The sequence below is a fragment of the Varroa jacobsoni genome, unplaced genomic scaffold, assembly GCF_002532875.2.
Source record: "Varroa jacobsoni isolate VJ856 unplaced genomic scaffold, vjacob_1.0 scaffold_1302, whole genome shotgun sequence".
Classification (NCBI taxonomy): domain Eukaryota; kingdom Metazoa; phylum Arthropoda; class Arachnida; order Mesostigmata; family Varroidae; genus Varroa; species Varroa jacobsoni.
This window is the reverse complement of record NW_019214204.1, coordinates 611,075-628,519: the sequence shown is the minus strand read 5'-3', so window position 1 is coordinate 628,519 and position 17,445 is coordinate 611,075. Positions and strand designations below refer to the sequence as shown.

At 39.8% G+C, this 17,445-nt stretch overlaps 1 long non-coding RNA gene and 1 pseudogene across 1 annotated transcript; one reads left to right on the top strand and one right to left on the bottom strand.

Moving 5' to 3' along the window:
• Positions 1–604: 604 nt before the first annotated feature.
• On the bottom strand, positions 605–14,644 carry LOC111268593 (uncharacterized). The gene is made up of 4 exons (XR_015314297.1): positions 14,014–14,644; positions 9,726–9,797; positions 6,828–7,033; positions 605–975 (listed from the first exon to the last, which is right to left on the bottom strand). It is a non-coding gene; the product is annotated as an uncharacterized LOC111268593 (long non-coding RNA).
• LOC147752354 (uncharacterized) lies at positions 5,427–6,662 on the top strand (annotated as a pseudogene).
• Positions 14,645–17,445: the final 2,801 nt, after the last annotated feature.

Genomic DNA, 17,445 nt, shown 5'->3' with positions numbered 1-17,445 from the left:
GCATTTTTAAAAATGCTATATCGTGTCAATGCAAAGGGGTATCGCATTCTAGAGCCTTTTGGACGACCGATGCTATATATCTATTTTATAGTTAGCCCCAAATAAAAGTACGACTTGACATACAAGAGATGGGCTTGTATTGCTACAACTAGATTTTCTTCGAAGGTCGATTCACAGTATGTTCCTTAATTTATAACCTATAGACATAGCTGTTTTATTCGACGTTAAGTTGGTATATCACTGTCAAGTATTGATTTTTCTGATGAAAAAAATTTATAGTGCAAATAGGTACTCATTGTTAGCGGATTCCAGAACCGTCTCATTTATATCACTGTTTGGTACCTAAAGTGCTCTCGTGGGCCTAAATTAACCTGGTTGCTTCGGCTAAGTTGAAATTCCACTGCAGTCGTTTCTCCTATATTTAGACAAACAGTGTCTTTGATGCTACTAGTGAGTATGAGCAAACTAACCAATCTCGAATGCCACTACAGAACCCATATAGAGGTCATTTATATAAATACATATTAAGCGAAGTAAATCTCATAACCAAAGCCTACAGACTCCATATTCATTAATTTGAAGAAAAGCTACTTTTGCTGGGGCATCTCACAATTTGTTTTCTATTGACTAAGTATAAATCGATCGTTGAAATTATTATATTGGCCGAAGAAGGGTAGTTTATCGATTGATAGCACCGTCTAATGCGCTCCTAAGGTCACAGCTGGTCTTCGGTTCCTTTCCATTGCTTGACCAAAAACTCACTAACGATTACCGCTATTTTTTTCCATATTTTGATCCAAATTGTTTTCTTTTTTTAATGATCTTGTATTTCTCTACAAATTGAGTTAACTGCAGTTTAGAAGAGTCTCTAGCGGTCTGCTAAAGACAAAAGGCACCGGCTATCAAAAGCTAGATCTCTATCCTTGTGGATGGAAGTAATTATATTTCCTTCTTTTGATGCCCGGGGGAAATGACCTGAAAGTGAATTTAAATAAGTGTTATGGAAGGTAAACGCAGAGGTTCTGGTTTTTCTCGGCGATTGGATCCGATATTTTATCGTGACCTGCTGCTGAATAATTATTCAACCCAATAATACCGAATAAATTCGATCAAATCACTGGTAGAGGGCACCCCAACGATTAGGATTCCATTCACTCCCAAGCAGTCTGTAAGAAGCTCTGCGGCAACCACGCCTGTATTTTGTCCAGTATGTTTATCGACATTTACAAACTGTATACTAATAAGGTTCGATTTTCGTCTCATTGATAGCTGGGCATTTCAATTCTGATTTGAAGCGAGCTTTTTTAATTATTTTTTACTGAGGATGTATTTTTCATATACGGAGTGTTCGGAGATAACATTGAGTGCATCTTTAAACGTTTTTTGTTTCTCCGGGCGAAAAATTTTGTCTTTTCTAAATGTATTATTTCTTTTTTTTGTATATTACGTTTGCATTGACGTAACGTTTTTTGAATTTTGTCTACAATAGTAGACTGATGAAAGTCGGTTCACCTGTGATCACTAAGTTTTTCTTGCATTTTTGGAAGGGAATTATTTCTTTGGTCTTTGTTTCTGCACTTCTAAAAGCACGATAATTGCCGTATGGTCTAATTTCTCTTTTGCTATAACTTCCGGATCATAATTAACATCTGCATTGTTTTCACTAGATTTATGTTAATATCTCACTTAATGAACTTGTGTTAGTTACGTAAGTTATCTCTATCGAAACGAAAAATTCAGTTGCTTTCAGTAGATGGATAACGATATCTACAATGGCAATCGACCCTATTGGCTAGCTACATCTCTTTGTTGTTCCTTTTTGGGTACGATGTTCGCTGAAACTGTTATTTCGCTTAGCCTCCATCGTCGAAAACATACCGGAGCTGGATAGCGGCATTAAATCCAAATGGTCATTTCGTAGCGCGGCTACCATTATCAGGCTTGAGGTCACCACCACCCTATTTTGCCTCCGTGTGCACGCCTGAGTGTGTACATATAACTTTTACAATATGGCTTACTTAAGTACAGTCTGGAATTCAGTTAGGGACGAAAAAAGCAAAAAATACAGATTCCGCCTATTATAGAGATGAAGAGGATAAAAGAATACAACTTAACGTAAAGACTGGGGTTGCTTTTCGACAAGCTCTGTGATCGCTGGTTGGGCCGTTGAGTGTAGTCCAGGGAAATCTGCCTAAAAATGACGAGGAGAGTAAAATAAAACATTGGGGTATCGAAAAATCTCAAAAGAAAATCGAAATAGGCCGGCGGTCCTTCACGTCGACGCAAAGTATACATTAGTGCTCTATAAGAAATCGAAAATATCGGACCAATGATGGTATTTTGTGGGCCACCGGCACGACTGAAAAATGGGACAATGAACGACCCATAAGGCCTAGTTGGGTCAAGCATAACGGTTATGCAGCGACGAAGACAAACGTCAGAATAAAGCTGCGCTAATGTAGATGGTCACTATAGTTTGTTACAAAGACGATCCCAACTACGAGAACTATATACCCACAAAGGCCACCGTGGCAAGGAATATATATGTATGGATTTACAGGATATTTACAAAGCCAGTTGATCATGGTTGGACATTTTTAATAGTAGTGTAATTATTTTGTCTACTTTGGATTGGACAATGTTTTAAACACTGTATATAGGGGAGAGTGGATTTGAAAAGCTAAAATTTGTATGGCATTATCGTTTAAGATAACTGGTACTACAAAATGGAAAAAATATACGACTACATTTGTCAACGACTCTTTCGTTATGTGGCTGAGATAGACTGACTACAATTCGTTGATTTCCGATAACCCTTTCATGGGATTACTGAAAATCAATGAATTTTCAAATGGGTTTCAAATGGGGCTATATAAAAGGAGAAGAGCTATAAGTTCCTCTAATGACTGACGATCGTATAAAAAAGTCAGTTATTCAAAGAAACTAAAAAGAAAGTTTCTTTCTAGAGAAGTCTCTCATGATGACTAGAAAAATTAATGTTAAGTTAGGTAGAGCAAAGACTATGATTCGTCTATCAAAACTCCAAATGAGGTTCTGCTACGGTTTTTGGTTGCCCAAGTACTGGCACATCTAAGAGCTGCGTCCATTTGACCAGATATAAATAACAGTAACAATGCGTGCATCGTGCTTTAAATTTGCCTGGCCGGAATGATAACTCTGTAACTACCAAGGTTATGCATGGTTCTGGTATAAATAATTATCCATGATAAATTCTGATCTTAAATCATATTTATCCGCAATGTGATTGTTTCTTCTGAATGATGCGTTAGGCCAGTGAAATTTATTCTCATAACAGCAACCACATGTGACACATTGTTACAACAACGACATGTGGTGCGACAAGTGCGAACTTACGTTGCCTTAGTTTAACTTAATATATATACGCATATATGCATCTTCATTGAGTACTTTGAGGCCACTTAACTGCTTCAATTTCTCTGCAAAATTTGCATCGAGGCACCCTACCTTATATATGCTCGAAATACAGCGACCTATATAGGAATTGCATTAAATATCTGATTGAGAAATCTGGAAACTTTAATAGTATTGGAATTTAAAATCAAAGCTCCCTTGCGAGAAAAACGGAATGACCCATTTGGTCCCTGTCCCATGTAGTCTCACCCTGCCCTATAGGTATATTTAGATGAGATCACCAACTGTGAGGAGTGGTGCTTGTTTTTTTGAAAGTTAGTTAAGCCTCGTCGTCACATTTCGAACGGTCTAGATCTCAATCTAATTCGTTTTTATCCCAGCACCGTTATTTAGGGTGTAACCCGGTTTAAAAAGTCTACATCTTAAGTTCTTCGAATAGCACAAGCCAGTCTCTAGGATTACAATAGAATACCACTGAGTGACACTAGGTCGACAACGAGTTGGAATTTCAATTGTTACCTTCACTTTTCAATTGGCTATATTTCCTTTCGCTGTAATACGGAAAGTTTACTTGGAAAGGTATTCTATAGCAGCCATCAATGGCTGTTCTACTCGTAAATCATTACTAGGCAAAGGCGCTCGCCAATGTCAAAAGACAGCCGATGCAAAAATAACAAAACACTGGACTGCTGCGATATCTACACTTTTTCCCTAATTTCCCTAATTAGTCCCTAGTAAGTGGTACATGTTAGTGAAGCATATCAAAACGTTACGAAAAAAACACGTTTTTTTGGCAACTTTTTAAATTTTTTAGGAAACGTTTTTGACTTTATCAATAATATCTCAGTATGTGGGGCCGTATATTTTAGAAGCTATCAAGTGCAGGATTTACCCTCGCCATATGATATATATAGCATTCAATGTTACGATCTTTGAAAGAAGAAGCAACGGTACACCACAATGAGACGATTGTTAGAAAAATAAGAATCTTATCTACACCCAACCAGTAAAAGCCTTGGAATTGTATTGCGATTGACTGCTTATTTTATGCGTTAAAATTTATTATTTTGGGCCAACCATCTATCCATCCTTAATTGACTAGTTTTGCGATCCAACATCTATAACCAAAATTGTGCTGAAAGATTACACGCACACAATCGCTCAGCTCTTTTTGAGTCGTGCGAGTCAGGACCATACCGAGACCCCCCAGTCATGCCTCTGACAATAATGGGCAAAGCGATTGACTATATATAGCGAACAGCAGTTGTTTCTAGTGGGACAGATGGAATTGACATTGTTTAGCTGGAGTTAGACAGAGTTTTAGCGACCGACCGACCGAAACCTGCGTGCGCGCTGACATCCTTCCGGACCATGTACAGGCGCGGCTATTTGTCTTCCCCTATCTCCTCAATCAGTTGTTTTGTTTACACGGAACATGCAAGTCAAGTGACTCTTCCTTTTGTTCTACCTTCGGTATCTTCGACTTCCCACTTGTCAAGGCCTTGGGTCAGCAAGTCCTAATCATTCTGCGTGAAATCTGCAGCTCGAGCAGTAGGTTTCCCTTTACCGAGCTGGGGCGTTGGAGCCAGCAGCTGTACTGGCTGTCATGACAACCTCCTTTGCATTGCGTTGTTATGCCCTGTTAGAACATAGGTGTTCGAGAGGAGAGGCTGGCCAAATCTAGATGGCCTCAATGCATATTCCAGCCTTGCACGACAAATAAGTCAATTCTACGTACCAAACATAGCCTTCCTAAACTGGCCAAGTAACGGTTGTACCTGACAGCCATAAAGAAACATGCGTACTCCAACAAAAACAATCCATACGACAGTTAAATCCACCTGTTTTATAGTATGAAGAGAGAAATTTTAAAAATGGTCCAAGACGCGCTTAGTAGTCTGCCCATATTAGAATTGGCTGTTTACAACAAACAATTAGTGTCTCATTTCGCTGTTAGTGCATATATCAGCAATGGGTGAAACCTGTTTATATAAACTATTCATGTACCAACATTAAGTTCAATCCTAAATCACATGTATGAAAGTTGGTCAAAGCCAGAGCGTGTAAAGGTGGCTAACCTTGTTGAATCTGTGTATAGGTAAGAAGGCACTTATCCTCTCGAAAAATCTTATCCCAAAAACAGAATAAAAGCCATACAAATTCCAGGCATAAAAGGCTTGCGATCATCATACACCAATATAAAGTTCAAATTTTCGCGGCGCTATCGATGCTTATGCCCGGTTATTCGCCCGTGAACGTATCCATAAGCAAGATGAAAGGATATTGCTTTTCCAGGAGAACCGACGACCCAGCCACGGCCCGTTTGATCCAGACGTGTTCTAGCACTTCGAGAATAAGCGAAGAAGACTCGACCTTCAAAAAAACCATGGTCGCCGCTCACAACAAATATCATAAAAAGCACAATACGGAGCTGACATGCTTGAAGTAAGCTAGAGGGCGGAGTTGGCTGAAGTCGCCCTCGACTGTTGCATTAGCATTGCATTAGTAGACGCGAACTAAACACTGGCCATGACAAGGGCAGGGTCACATCGCGATAGGACCCTGTAGGTCAAAACTTAAGTTTTTGAAAACAAAATAGGAACATTGCTGCTATGTTTGTGAAAATATGGTATGATGAAATGTCACAGGCTTCCGATGGCACAATATTTCCTTCCGAAAGTTCCAGAGTTCAAGAGGAAATCGGTGGCTAAGTGAACCCCGATATGCCGTTTTCCATGCTATTCATGCTGAATACGTTTAGAGTTAAGCACGCCTTGTTATAATGACTTGAATAAATTGAGTTGACTTACTAAACGAAATGGTAAATCTTTTTAATAAGCTAGATCGAATTATCCTTTAAAATCAGAGTTGCAAAATACGTTTCTAACTTTTCAAAAGTCGGTTGCCATAAATGTGGCCCTCTCCTGTTTTTATAAACTTGCGTTTAGAGGCTCCATTTCATTACTAGATATACAATGTGCTTACAGAAATTTTGAGTCTCTCTACATATGGGCATCCATTAAGCCGCCTGTTTCACTGACTGTAGCTCATGTGGGCGAAATCCTTCAGGATCGGCTGCGGCTACGTGACGGTAATCCCAAGTACGGCAAGCAGACTTGGGTTGCATGCAACTACGCTTTGGGAGGTAACCGGCTCGGAGAAAACGTGTTCACCGATGCCGCTTAGCTTAACTCTAAGTGCTTGGCCGGATTAGCCCGATGTACTAGTGGCCATCAACGAGAGGCAGCTACGTGCTGCGCTTGGTCTTTTGAAACCTAAGTATATAGAGGAGGATTACAAAAGCAACACGCGAGTGCTGTCAGCTGTGACGGTAACCTTACTCCTAAAATATACACCGAATTTAATCGCCTTCCTATTGTATAAGTAATGAAATCATAAAATTATGTTAAATATTATTTGTTTTTAACACTTACAGCCCAAGATAGGTAAGAGATGCGTGTGACTTGTAGCCTCCCGCAGAGTATTTACCACGGCAAAAAATTCTCTCGTAGGAGGTGAACCAGCAAAAGATCAATGTTGAATAAGTTGTTTCTCCATTCTCGGCTTCTTGCTTTATGCGAACAAATCCTCGCAGTGATTTTTTTTAGGTATATCATCTATTGCAGGAATTTACCTGCAACTTATTAACGGCAAGCAGGAGATTGCCAATTTTACACTCTCTGTGTAGCATAATAGACTAAATGCTACCACCCATCGCGAGCTAGGTATTGTAGGGAACAATATAGTCATATACATATCATAGATAGAATTCTTGCGAAAAACTGGTAGATAATTCGATTTCATATCTTACCGGCATCACGTAAAATACTGATCAAAAGACACTTTGGTATGTTTGTAGAGCGCCTACCCATGTTAAAAATGTTTCAGTAAGTTGTATATTGTGTATCTACAGTCTTCTCGAAGAAATTCAGTATAATTTACCTTTTATAAGATCCTATCTTATGATCTCATTGCATTCTTTACCAGTTTATGACGTTTGTCGTTCGGATTTACTTATCTGATCAATAGTCGCCGTTTAATCTATGAAACTGCCGGAAGAATGGGTCACGATACCAATGGAAGGTCCTTCCGATGATTTTTGTTGTAGTCATTTTGATTCATACTCACGCGTAATATGAATAGCATAACATTTCTAAAGGAAACGTGTAAGTTTTCGACGACATCAACTCGAAAAGTTTTTTATTTTTTCAATAGTCGAGCTGATATTTTCTCCGATTCAAGTGCGATAGTGTGACAGACAGAATTGTTGTTATGGCACTCAAAAAACCTCCTTATCTAATTATGAGATAAAGTTAAGCGTACACAGGATATACGGTTGCTATTCTGCCTCCTTATTTGCATCATTTCAGCCAAATATCTGACTACTATTTACCTATTATTATTGTGGTTCTTTTCAGCTAACCTGAACGCTCTCCCTGTATGAGTCCCTCGTTTTTATTATCCAGTTATCGGCAGGAAACGATCTGCTTTCCTAGACACCTCGACGTCAAATAGCGGAGCATGGTATTTGCTTTAATCGTGGTTACTAAAATTTAAAGGAACCCCATCTGTCGATTGCTGTGTCAGTTGCGACTTGGCACAGCTCTGATCGAGGGGTATGCTCGTTACTGTCTACATCCAATTTTAGTCAAACGTTGTCGGTAGTTCTGCGTTCGGTTCGAATAGAGATATTGTATCTCAGGCGTTCCGAAAACAGTCAGCTGGGAGCGAATAAGACTTTAGAGAAAGGTGCTGGTTGGGTATATTTATCCATGCTGGAGTATGCGTATATTATGATGTGATCTGATCTTTTTATAATATCGAATCTTCGGCCCGTAGAGTTTGCCTTATTTCGTACGTGTTATTACCGGAACCCGTTACAGTATATTAGTCGCATTAATGTATACATGCGTTCGCTCAAATTGAAAAGCATACCTCATGGATGGTCACAGGGTTGAACTCCTATTATATCATCCTTTTTGGATACTGTCTCGGAGAAACCCACGATGTTTTTTTCCTCGGTCGATTTTCAGCCAGGAGTGCCTACAGCTTTCGGGCCTTGTGACTTTTAGAGTTATACTAAAAAATGCGTTATCATTTTCCTCGGGTGGCCCTCCAGCTGACATTGATAGTATTGTTACTTTTGTAAGAAATATCTCTATTTTTTTTTGTTAGGCCTCTAGCTATCTGACAAAACTCCAGATAGTGCCTATCCCGTTTCGTGAACAAGTTCGTACCATCGATGCCATCGGCACCTGCACCTTCGACAGCTTTAGGTTACTCTCTTGCTTTCGCATTTTTCACCCTTCCTCCATTTCTATATAGATTTCTTTTACCGTGGAGGTTGTCTTTTTTCGAGAAAGATCCTGGAAAACTGTTTTGCGCGAAAGTCCACATGCAAAACTAACCTACGATGCTAGCCAGAACTGCAAGAGTGCGTAACGGACAAGCCGTATAAAGGAAAACCTTCGTTCTCAAGTCAATTGTAAAGATTAGATTTTATACTCCCGAAAAAACCTGCATTTCATTAAACTCTACCTTAATGTTACACTATCTAGCGTAGCGATTTTTTAAACGAGAGAATACGGAGGCTATGTCTATCTCCCAATTTTAGACAAGAGTCCACTTCTGCTTCGCGGAAGCCATAACGGTTTTTTCTTTTAAATCGCGTCGAGAAAACGAACTATCGGATGAAAACGCGTTTACAAATGGAAAACGAAATGGAACAAACACGAATGCCCCTTTCCTGAGTAGACATCATTGGATATCTTTCGAATTTTGTTTCGCTGTACTTGTATATATTTCATCTTCAATTTCGGATCTCAGACCCCGATCTCCCGGGGAATCTTGACAAGAGCAAGGAAAATGTTCGCCGCTGAAATCTAATCGGCGTTTTATGGAAGTGTACAGGCAGTAAAAAAAATATCGTGACCGATTTCCGAACAACAATGGCAGCCAAGAAATACTGGTTTTGTGAGTTGTGTTGGCGTAGTAGTCCTACTTGTATTAGCACAATAGCACTACTAGTTGTTTACTTTCTAATTTCTGTTAGCAAAGTCAGAAAGGTTCGTGTTTAGAAATAATCGTGTTTAGTTTAGAAATACGGTAGAACAGGCGCCATTGGCAGACGTAATAAAGCAATCTTCTTATATTCTGGGGCGGCATCGATATGCCAATTACCTGTCCTGCGCAGGCTTTTTGTTTGGGCTTTAGGAGCGACCTTCTCTGCAAGCTGCCGCCTCTTTCTTTTATTCCTGTCCGATAGATTACCAGCCTACTAACGAGCAGATCAGATCAAACTCATTTCGTTGTTTGCGTGACATTCAACTTACCGTTGTTAAGTATACGTCCATTGCGGGGGCTTGTTATCGCCACTTGTTACCGCTAAACTCTGGTCCTTATTGCTAATAGAGAGAAAAAGAGCGGCAAAGAGGACGTTTTTAGACGCGCGTTCTGTATGCGGCCGTCCAATGGTATAGCAGAGAACTCGAAGTGACTAAATATCATTATATATATATATATATATATGTGCTTACCTGTCGGCAGAAAATCAGAGAAAGAGAGTCGTCAGTTCCAAGTTTACCTCAACACGTACAGCATGCACCTGTTACTAATCTAGTGAATAGGTGTATATCCAATATTGCGAAATCCGGGACAAAATCAGACGAATAAACGCTTCTTACTGATGTTACTATAAAAATATTAGTTTTTTACTAATTTGATTTATTAAGCTAGGATACATAAAAACTCAATGTTGTTAAGTTCATACCCCTTTGACTCCGGTAATTTAGTAGTTCGGTGCTGTTTCGTCGGTGTGATTTGTAACTTGGTAATTTACGTTGTATGCCGTGCTTAGATTATTAAACTGTTTTGTCATTTCCGTTTCAAACTTTAATCTTTAATTAATTAAAATCAGAAACGAATCCATGCTTGACTGCTATTGTATCGTGTGTTCTATGACTTCAGTATAGTTTTATAACGAAACTCTGTCAGTCAGTAACAGGTATGGCCAAAAGCAAGGGAAGACGGGCTGTGATCTAACTGACCTCTTAGTATGGCTGTTGATCAATCTTAGCCAATCAGATATTCCGATAGTGACAAAATAAGTGTTCCAAAAACATGAATTACCGGACATTCTCGGCTCCTGATAACGTAGCCAACTGGTGGTTGAATTTCACTCGGAGAAGTGAAACCGTTGTCTGCAATTATTGGCTTTTTGAAGGAGACCAAATATCGCCCCATTCGAATACGTTATTTAGGGCTTCTCAGGTCGTTAAGAAGGGCTCAGCCTATTTTCTAAGGTTTTTAGTATACACGAATTCTTCACAGACAATTGTTCTACCAGTGTTGTCTTTACATTAGACTCGACTAGCAAGGTCTAACTAAGACGATATAATGATAGCAATATCTTCCAACAGCGTCTGCGCTGATGTGCGAGTTTAATCCTGTTGAGTATAGCCCTCTACCGCAGATACAAACAGGTCTATTGAAAATCGGCCGCGAGGATCACCTATCGTTTGCTGTGAGGTAGAACAGTGCAGTAGCTTGGGGACATTTCGATCCTCCTTTCTTATATATGCACCCTTTTGTTGAGGACATTATTAAGAGGTAATTTTCCAGCTCTTACTATAGTGCTACCAAAAAGTTGCAAAATGTTCCATAGGAACTTATTGCAATGACCTATCGCAACTAGACATTTGACATAGCGTCATATTCGGCGACACTGAAGCTTCACTATAAGCCATAAAGGTATTGCGACGGGTGCTTCTAGAATGCTACTTTCTCTTATTTGTCTGCGACATAAATAAAGGCAAAATAAACCATTAGCATTTACGAGTAATAATGCATCTAATCGAATCAACATAAAAACTCAGTTGGTAACTTAAGATGCACACATCTCAAGTTACCAATGGTAATTCCGTTACAGGCCCTCCTCATCTTTCACATAATAGATTTGTATAGGTTACCGTTAAATTTCAGCCAATCTACGGATAACAGTCAGACGACGATTACGAGATGAATCTGCATGACGATCTACAGTAGTTATTGACTGTCTATATCCAAGAGTGCGGTGACCAGTCACGCTATATACCGTTTACCGTTAACGGCAAGCAGTTATATGCATATGATATTTACTAGGACAACTATAGACAGACAAGCAAAATTTCTCCGTTTTTCGTTCGTGATTTATCCGTTGATCGTTCGTGAGCATTTAGTGAATGCTGTATTCTAAATAGAACTAGCACGTATTCGTTTTATCGTTGCACTGCTCCATTGAGCCGTATATAATGTATGGGCAGAGATAGGCACAGCGGCGTCTCGATGGCTAAGGCACACCGCTCTGAGTGCGTTCATATAATAACGATGGACAGGAAGCGTGCTGACCATCATGGAGCAATCATCAGCGTTGCCAGATTATTATCAAGTCAAAAATATATAATAGCTGGAAGAGATGCCTACAAGCGAGTCCAGCAGTATGGTTGGTTCGAGGTCTCTATCAACATACCGAAACTTCCCATTTACGAGGCAATATACTTCGATTGCAACGTACTTCGAGCTTACCACTATAATAGCTCGCTGATCGTTCACGCTTGAAAAATGGAAACTGAAAGGGCTAACTTTAATGATGATCGATGTGTGTATAGCTTTTCTGCCGTCTATGATGGCAGCGAAGTCACGGGTCAAATTTATCGTAGTGCGGTTTGGCATCAAAGGGAATTGAGCCATAATTTGGATTCAGAACCGTAACACAATAAAAGATATCGAACAGATCACATCAAATAACTATTACTCTTCAGGAAAAATGATCCCTTGCCAAGTGTCCACGAGACACCTCTAAGGACGTCTATCATCAGTCATGCGAAGCTGACTAATTGTTACGCAGATGATGGAGTTCACGCCACGCATCTTCGCTCCAAGCAGCACGTCAGCTTTGCCCATGACTGAGCTAGGATCCACATGAGCGCACGCTTTTCACAGAATGAATGGCCAGTACACAAGTGGTTAGCTTCGAAAAACTTAAATCTAGGCAAGGCATTTGGGCAGATTTAAATGTAAAGTTGACACAATGAACACGACAAAAAATATATATATACCAACGTCTTTCACTTTAGATGCCTTTTTGATGCCAGATGATGCGTCCGTCTAGTATGAAGAACTTCATTTTCACTCAAGTATATATCACCACAACTGCGTACTTCGTCTAAAGAAACACGTGGGGATATCGTGTGTAAACCGTGACCCGTCAAATTTAAACCAGGAATTAAGCTTCAAGACAGAGATATACTTCAATTGATTGCGCATATATTTGAATGTATTGGTGTTAGCAAAACAGACAAGCTACGTGCGATGCGACTAATCTTCTTTTAAACCGAATGAAAAGACACGTCGTCACGCTTCTTACGGCTTACGCAAACGTACCCTATTACCGCATGGATAAAAACGCACCAATAAAATTATAACAAATATTTCATCGTTACCCCTTTATACCTTGAGTTGTTTTAATCTCACTATTATAGCGTTTTTATCTGCTGTAAGTTTAATTTTTTTTTGTAGTAGAACAGACGCTTTTATTTCCTATCCTCGCAGAATACGAGAGCCGTATCTGCCATATTTTTTATGCTTAAAAGTGTTCTAATTAAAAAAGGTTCCCTGATGCGTATACTATTCCATTGACGGTGCTTCTTGGCAATGTGAAATAATTGGCACATATAATTTCATATACATCGCCACAAAATTATGCCGTATAAAGTGTTTTATGACTCACAAAACGTATATTTTTCAACTGCGAATTCAAGTGCGGCTGAAAGAACTATCTTTTAGACAACTCCACCATCTTTGAAGTACGTTTTATCTTTACATACCAGTACTCTTGCACAGTAGCACGAAGTCAGGCGAGTCGAGTAACAAGTCTTCATTCTATACATTGAGCATTTCTTTGTGAAATAACCTAAAGGAAAATCTTATTGTGTTTTCTTTGAAAGTCTGCTACCAGAACCGTGCTTGACATGAATGCCATAATATATGCGTGCAGGGTGATCTGAAGCTTTGAATATTATTAGCTTGATTTCGAAGCTATTTACGATACCATTACTATTTCCCTTTGAGGTGTTAGCTTCGTATCTGCATTTAGAATACTTCCATACGATTTTATACACAGGAAGAGAAATACATACATAACGTAAGCCCAAAGACCATCTATGCACTCAAACTGATCGCGGCCAGGGCAGCTCTAGCGATTCGCGATCCGCCTTCAAGCATATCTATTGCTGAACACAATAAGTCAAATACAGAACACAAACTAAACACAATTAATAATAATTTTACTTCATTTGTATGCTAACCTTAGAAAATAGCAACGAACAAAATGTTTGTTAGCCACATATAACAGAAATTATATAATTACTACAAAAACTACACTTCATAGAGGACAGAGATATGTGCAACTTCTACAAAATTGTTTCAGTTATTGCATTGGACTTTATCTCAACTTGTGGGATAGACATTGAACTCTTTTTCTGCATAATATAGTTGTTTAAACGTCGTCACATCTCTCTCGGGCTCTACTATGACCTGATAAAAGCTCTATCAGCAGGAGTCAGCACCAAAGGGAATCCATACCGTGTAACTTTCCTGCGCAAAAATGGGTGCCATCGATGCGGTGGAACACGTTCTTGGTGTTGAAATGCTCACCGCACAGCACGTGCGTTATTTTCTTCTCGAATGTAGCAGAGATACGGGATATCTAAAGGGTAAGCAATGGGAGGGAGGTGTAACTGGCGCACCGCTACCAACTCTCCTCTGGTGTTGCTTTGCATAACTTTGTTATTGGTCAGTAGTTTCTATCTAGATAGGCCGACAATATTGCCACTCCCAGAGGGCACTCGTTACACAATGTCAGATCAGAAAAGAGCGTTGGAGTTGGGGGGACGGGGGGTCGGAACCGGTTTCCACTGTGGCACATTCAAGAGGCACTTATATGTTGTACATAGCCAGAAGTCTTTATCCAGAATTGAACGCATGACCGCTCCAGTCGCCAGGGTCAAGAAATAAGGGCAGTGACGGCAGTGGACTGACCGGAAAACAATAGAGCAAGAAAAAGAGGCAAACGATTTCCCGATGTGTGTTTCTTGCTGTGTCCCTAAGTAGAATTATATATAAGAGTATATTCGGGTAGAAAAGCTTGCGTGTGTAGATGTGTATACCAGCATTTCTGTTCCTGCCTTTGCTTGCCTTTCGGTGACTCTGACTATGGCCGCCCTTTGTAGACTGACCGATTAGATCGTTTCACTTATTATATACATGTATTCTAACCTGAACGTTCGATTCTGTAGATAGAGCGTAAAGTTCATCTACAGGGAGCAACCGTACACTGCACTATCACTGTAAACAGCACAACAGCGTCTGTGAGACACAAAGTAACCCCAACATACACAAAAAGTGTTTTTCGTTGCCGTTTGATGGTCTCCAAAATCCGTTTGAAGAACACATTTTAATCAATAAAAATGTCAAATTATTAGTGGGGTTATGCAAAATAAAATTCTAGGTATACGGTATTTAAAAAAAAAAGTATGCAGAAAATATGTATTCGTATATTAATTAGAAAATACTGAATCACGACTACAGAGCCTTGATCGACTCCTCCCACAGCTATTCATCTTATTGTCGGTAAACCTTCACGTTTGCCTTCCATTCAGTCTGAGACGATGGTCTCTGGAGCCTGCCTAAAAAGAAAAAGTTGCTCCAAACCCACACGCAATTTGGTCTGTCCTTCCCGGGATCCCGCAACAAAACCAGGTGTGCATTTGCAATGACATAGTCTCGAGGCTACAATTTTCGTTAGTGCATGAGGTACGGCAATACGTCGCCTCAACCGAGATCTTGAGACTAAGCCTGATGGTAGATCGAGAGGGCTTTCCATCTCTTTTTCTTTTCCTGCAACCCCATCTAATTCCTGGCATGAATCGTTTTTGATATACCTTCATTTCGATTCATGAAATCCGTGTGTGCTGGCACCAGTCGGTTTGCGCTTCGAGAGCTCCCAGTTGTCTGTTAAATAGAAAAAATTTGGGTATTTTGAAAGAAAAATTGAGGCTACTCTTCGTGTAGGCTACGTGCAGAAACTGGTTGTTTTAGAGGAGTGAAAAAAGGCCAAATTAAGTTGAGTTAGTTGTCGACATCTTTACCGCAGCGGCTTATGACGAAAACCGTTTCATATGGTAACCAACAAGTTGTCTAGTTATCAACTTACGTTAAGCAGTGTCGACGCTAGGGGTCAACGTTGGCATTACTTCTTGTTGTGCGGCCGAGCGAAGCTCTGTTCGAGGACGAAATAGGATAATATGCCAATTTATTATTTAGCTGCCAAAATGCTGCGCATCCATCTATTGCTTTGTCCAAGCGTTTTAATACTGCTTGATAAAAGTAAATCGATGAACTCGACTGCTATTAAAATAAAATAAATAATAACACACTGAAGTAGCTCTCATCTGCAATAGTTAAATACGGCATATATATATATATGTGTATATATATGTATATTAGCTAACTAAGCTAATCTTTTAGAGGCATGTTCGCCCCTAGCTGTGAGAGATAAACTGGATCAGACTTAATCCCTATAGGAATCAATATTCATAATTTCGATGGGCCTCATTTACCAAGGCTCAGTTATCCTACTTACAAAATAGGCCGATTAATTCATTTAAAATCGGTTGAAAACGATCAAGCATGAAATACCATTTGTCGAATGCACCCGCTGTTTAGCGCCGTATTGAACTTGCATCGTTTTAACTGGTAACGATTTTTCTTCTCACCTCAATTACTTCTGCTTAACTTAAGTATTGCCTATAATACTTGACGAGAATATTCAGCGACAAATCTAATCAACGATCTTCTGCCTTCCGCTTCTGACTACTTACGCTTTATTTAAACTTACATAACGCATGTGTGAGCCACCATCGATATGCCGTTTCGCATATAAACTGATTCTGTGTTGACGCCATTGCTTGACACCTGTTTGAGTCTAATTTGACTCTGAAAATAATGAGGTGGTGGTATACTGAATATTTTTATTGTAGTAACAGGTACGTGATAAAATCGTTTTACTGTTTGACCCGTTCTGTCAAATGTACATGGAATAAAGGTAATGTATTTGTGTGTATATTAGTTTGCAGGGTACGTATGTGACCATGGGGCAACGAAGAAAGACCTTTTTGAATACGCCGATAAATGCACAAAATCAAAACATCAACGATAAAAAATATTAACATTTTGTTGCTAATACATGTTTTCTCATTTACATCATATTCTAAAGGTAGGCTACGTACTTTAAAGCTCCTTCGTGATTTTAAAATGAATCAATATCGAAATCAATCGTCTGTTGCCTAATCATTATAAAAATAAAACATTTATTTTTACTATCACTAGCCGTGCCACTCACAGTTCACAGCAAAACATTATAACACCACCCGCTAGCAGTAACACTATACGATGATTTTTTTTATTACATTTAAAAAAAAATCGGGCTTTTTTCTACCCATGCCTCATCTTCTGTGCGTGTCGTATCGTTTCGCTGTGTCCATGTATTACCACGCGTTCCATCGCTGCTGGAGACTGTGTACGCCAGCGATTTATTTAGCGATGGAGCCGAGCATCTCAGGCCTATAAAGAGTGTACCTTGCTATAGGCCACTTCGTTGTTGCTTTAGCTCTCCAGACCGACACAGCTTCTGCAAAATGAGGAAGCGGCAAAATGAGCTGAACCAGCCAAAATCCCAATGCAGCTTTAACCAATAAAATCGACACGCGCAGGCGATTTAACAGTAGCAGGCAGGCGGTCAAGAAAAGCTTGGCTACCCCTGCCCCGATGTTCAGCTGAGCGCGCAGGAGGAGAATGGAGATGCAGTGATAGAAAAAAGTGGCAACTCTCATAGAACGAAAGGCTCGCCGCTTCACTTACGTCTTACATTGTATCATTGGATAGCTGACGCTTTGTGGGATGTCGCTGCAGTCGCCAATGCGATAGCAGCGCCGGGGCGGGCTGCTCTGATGGGAT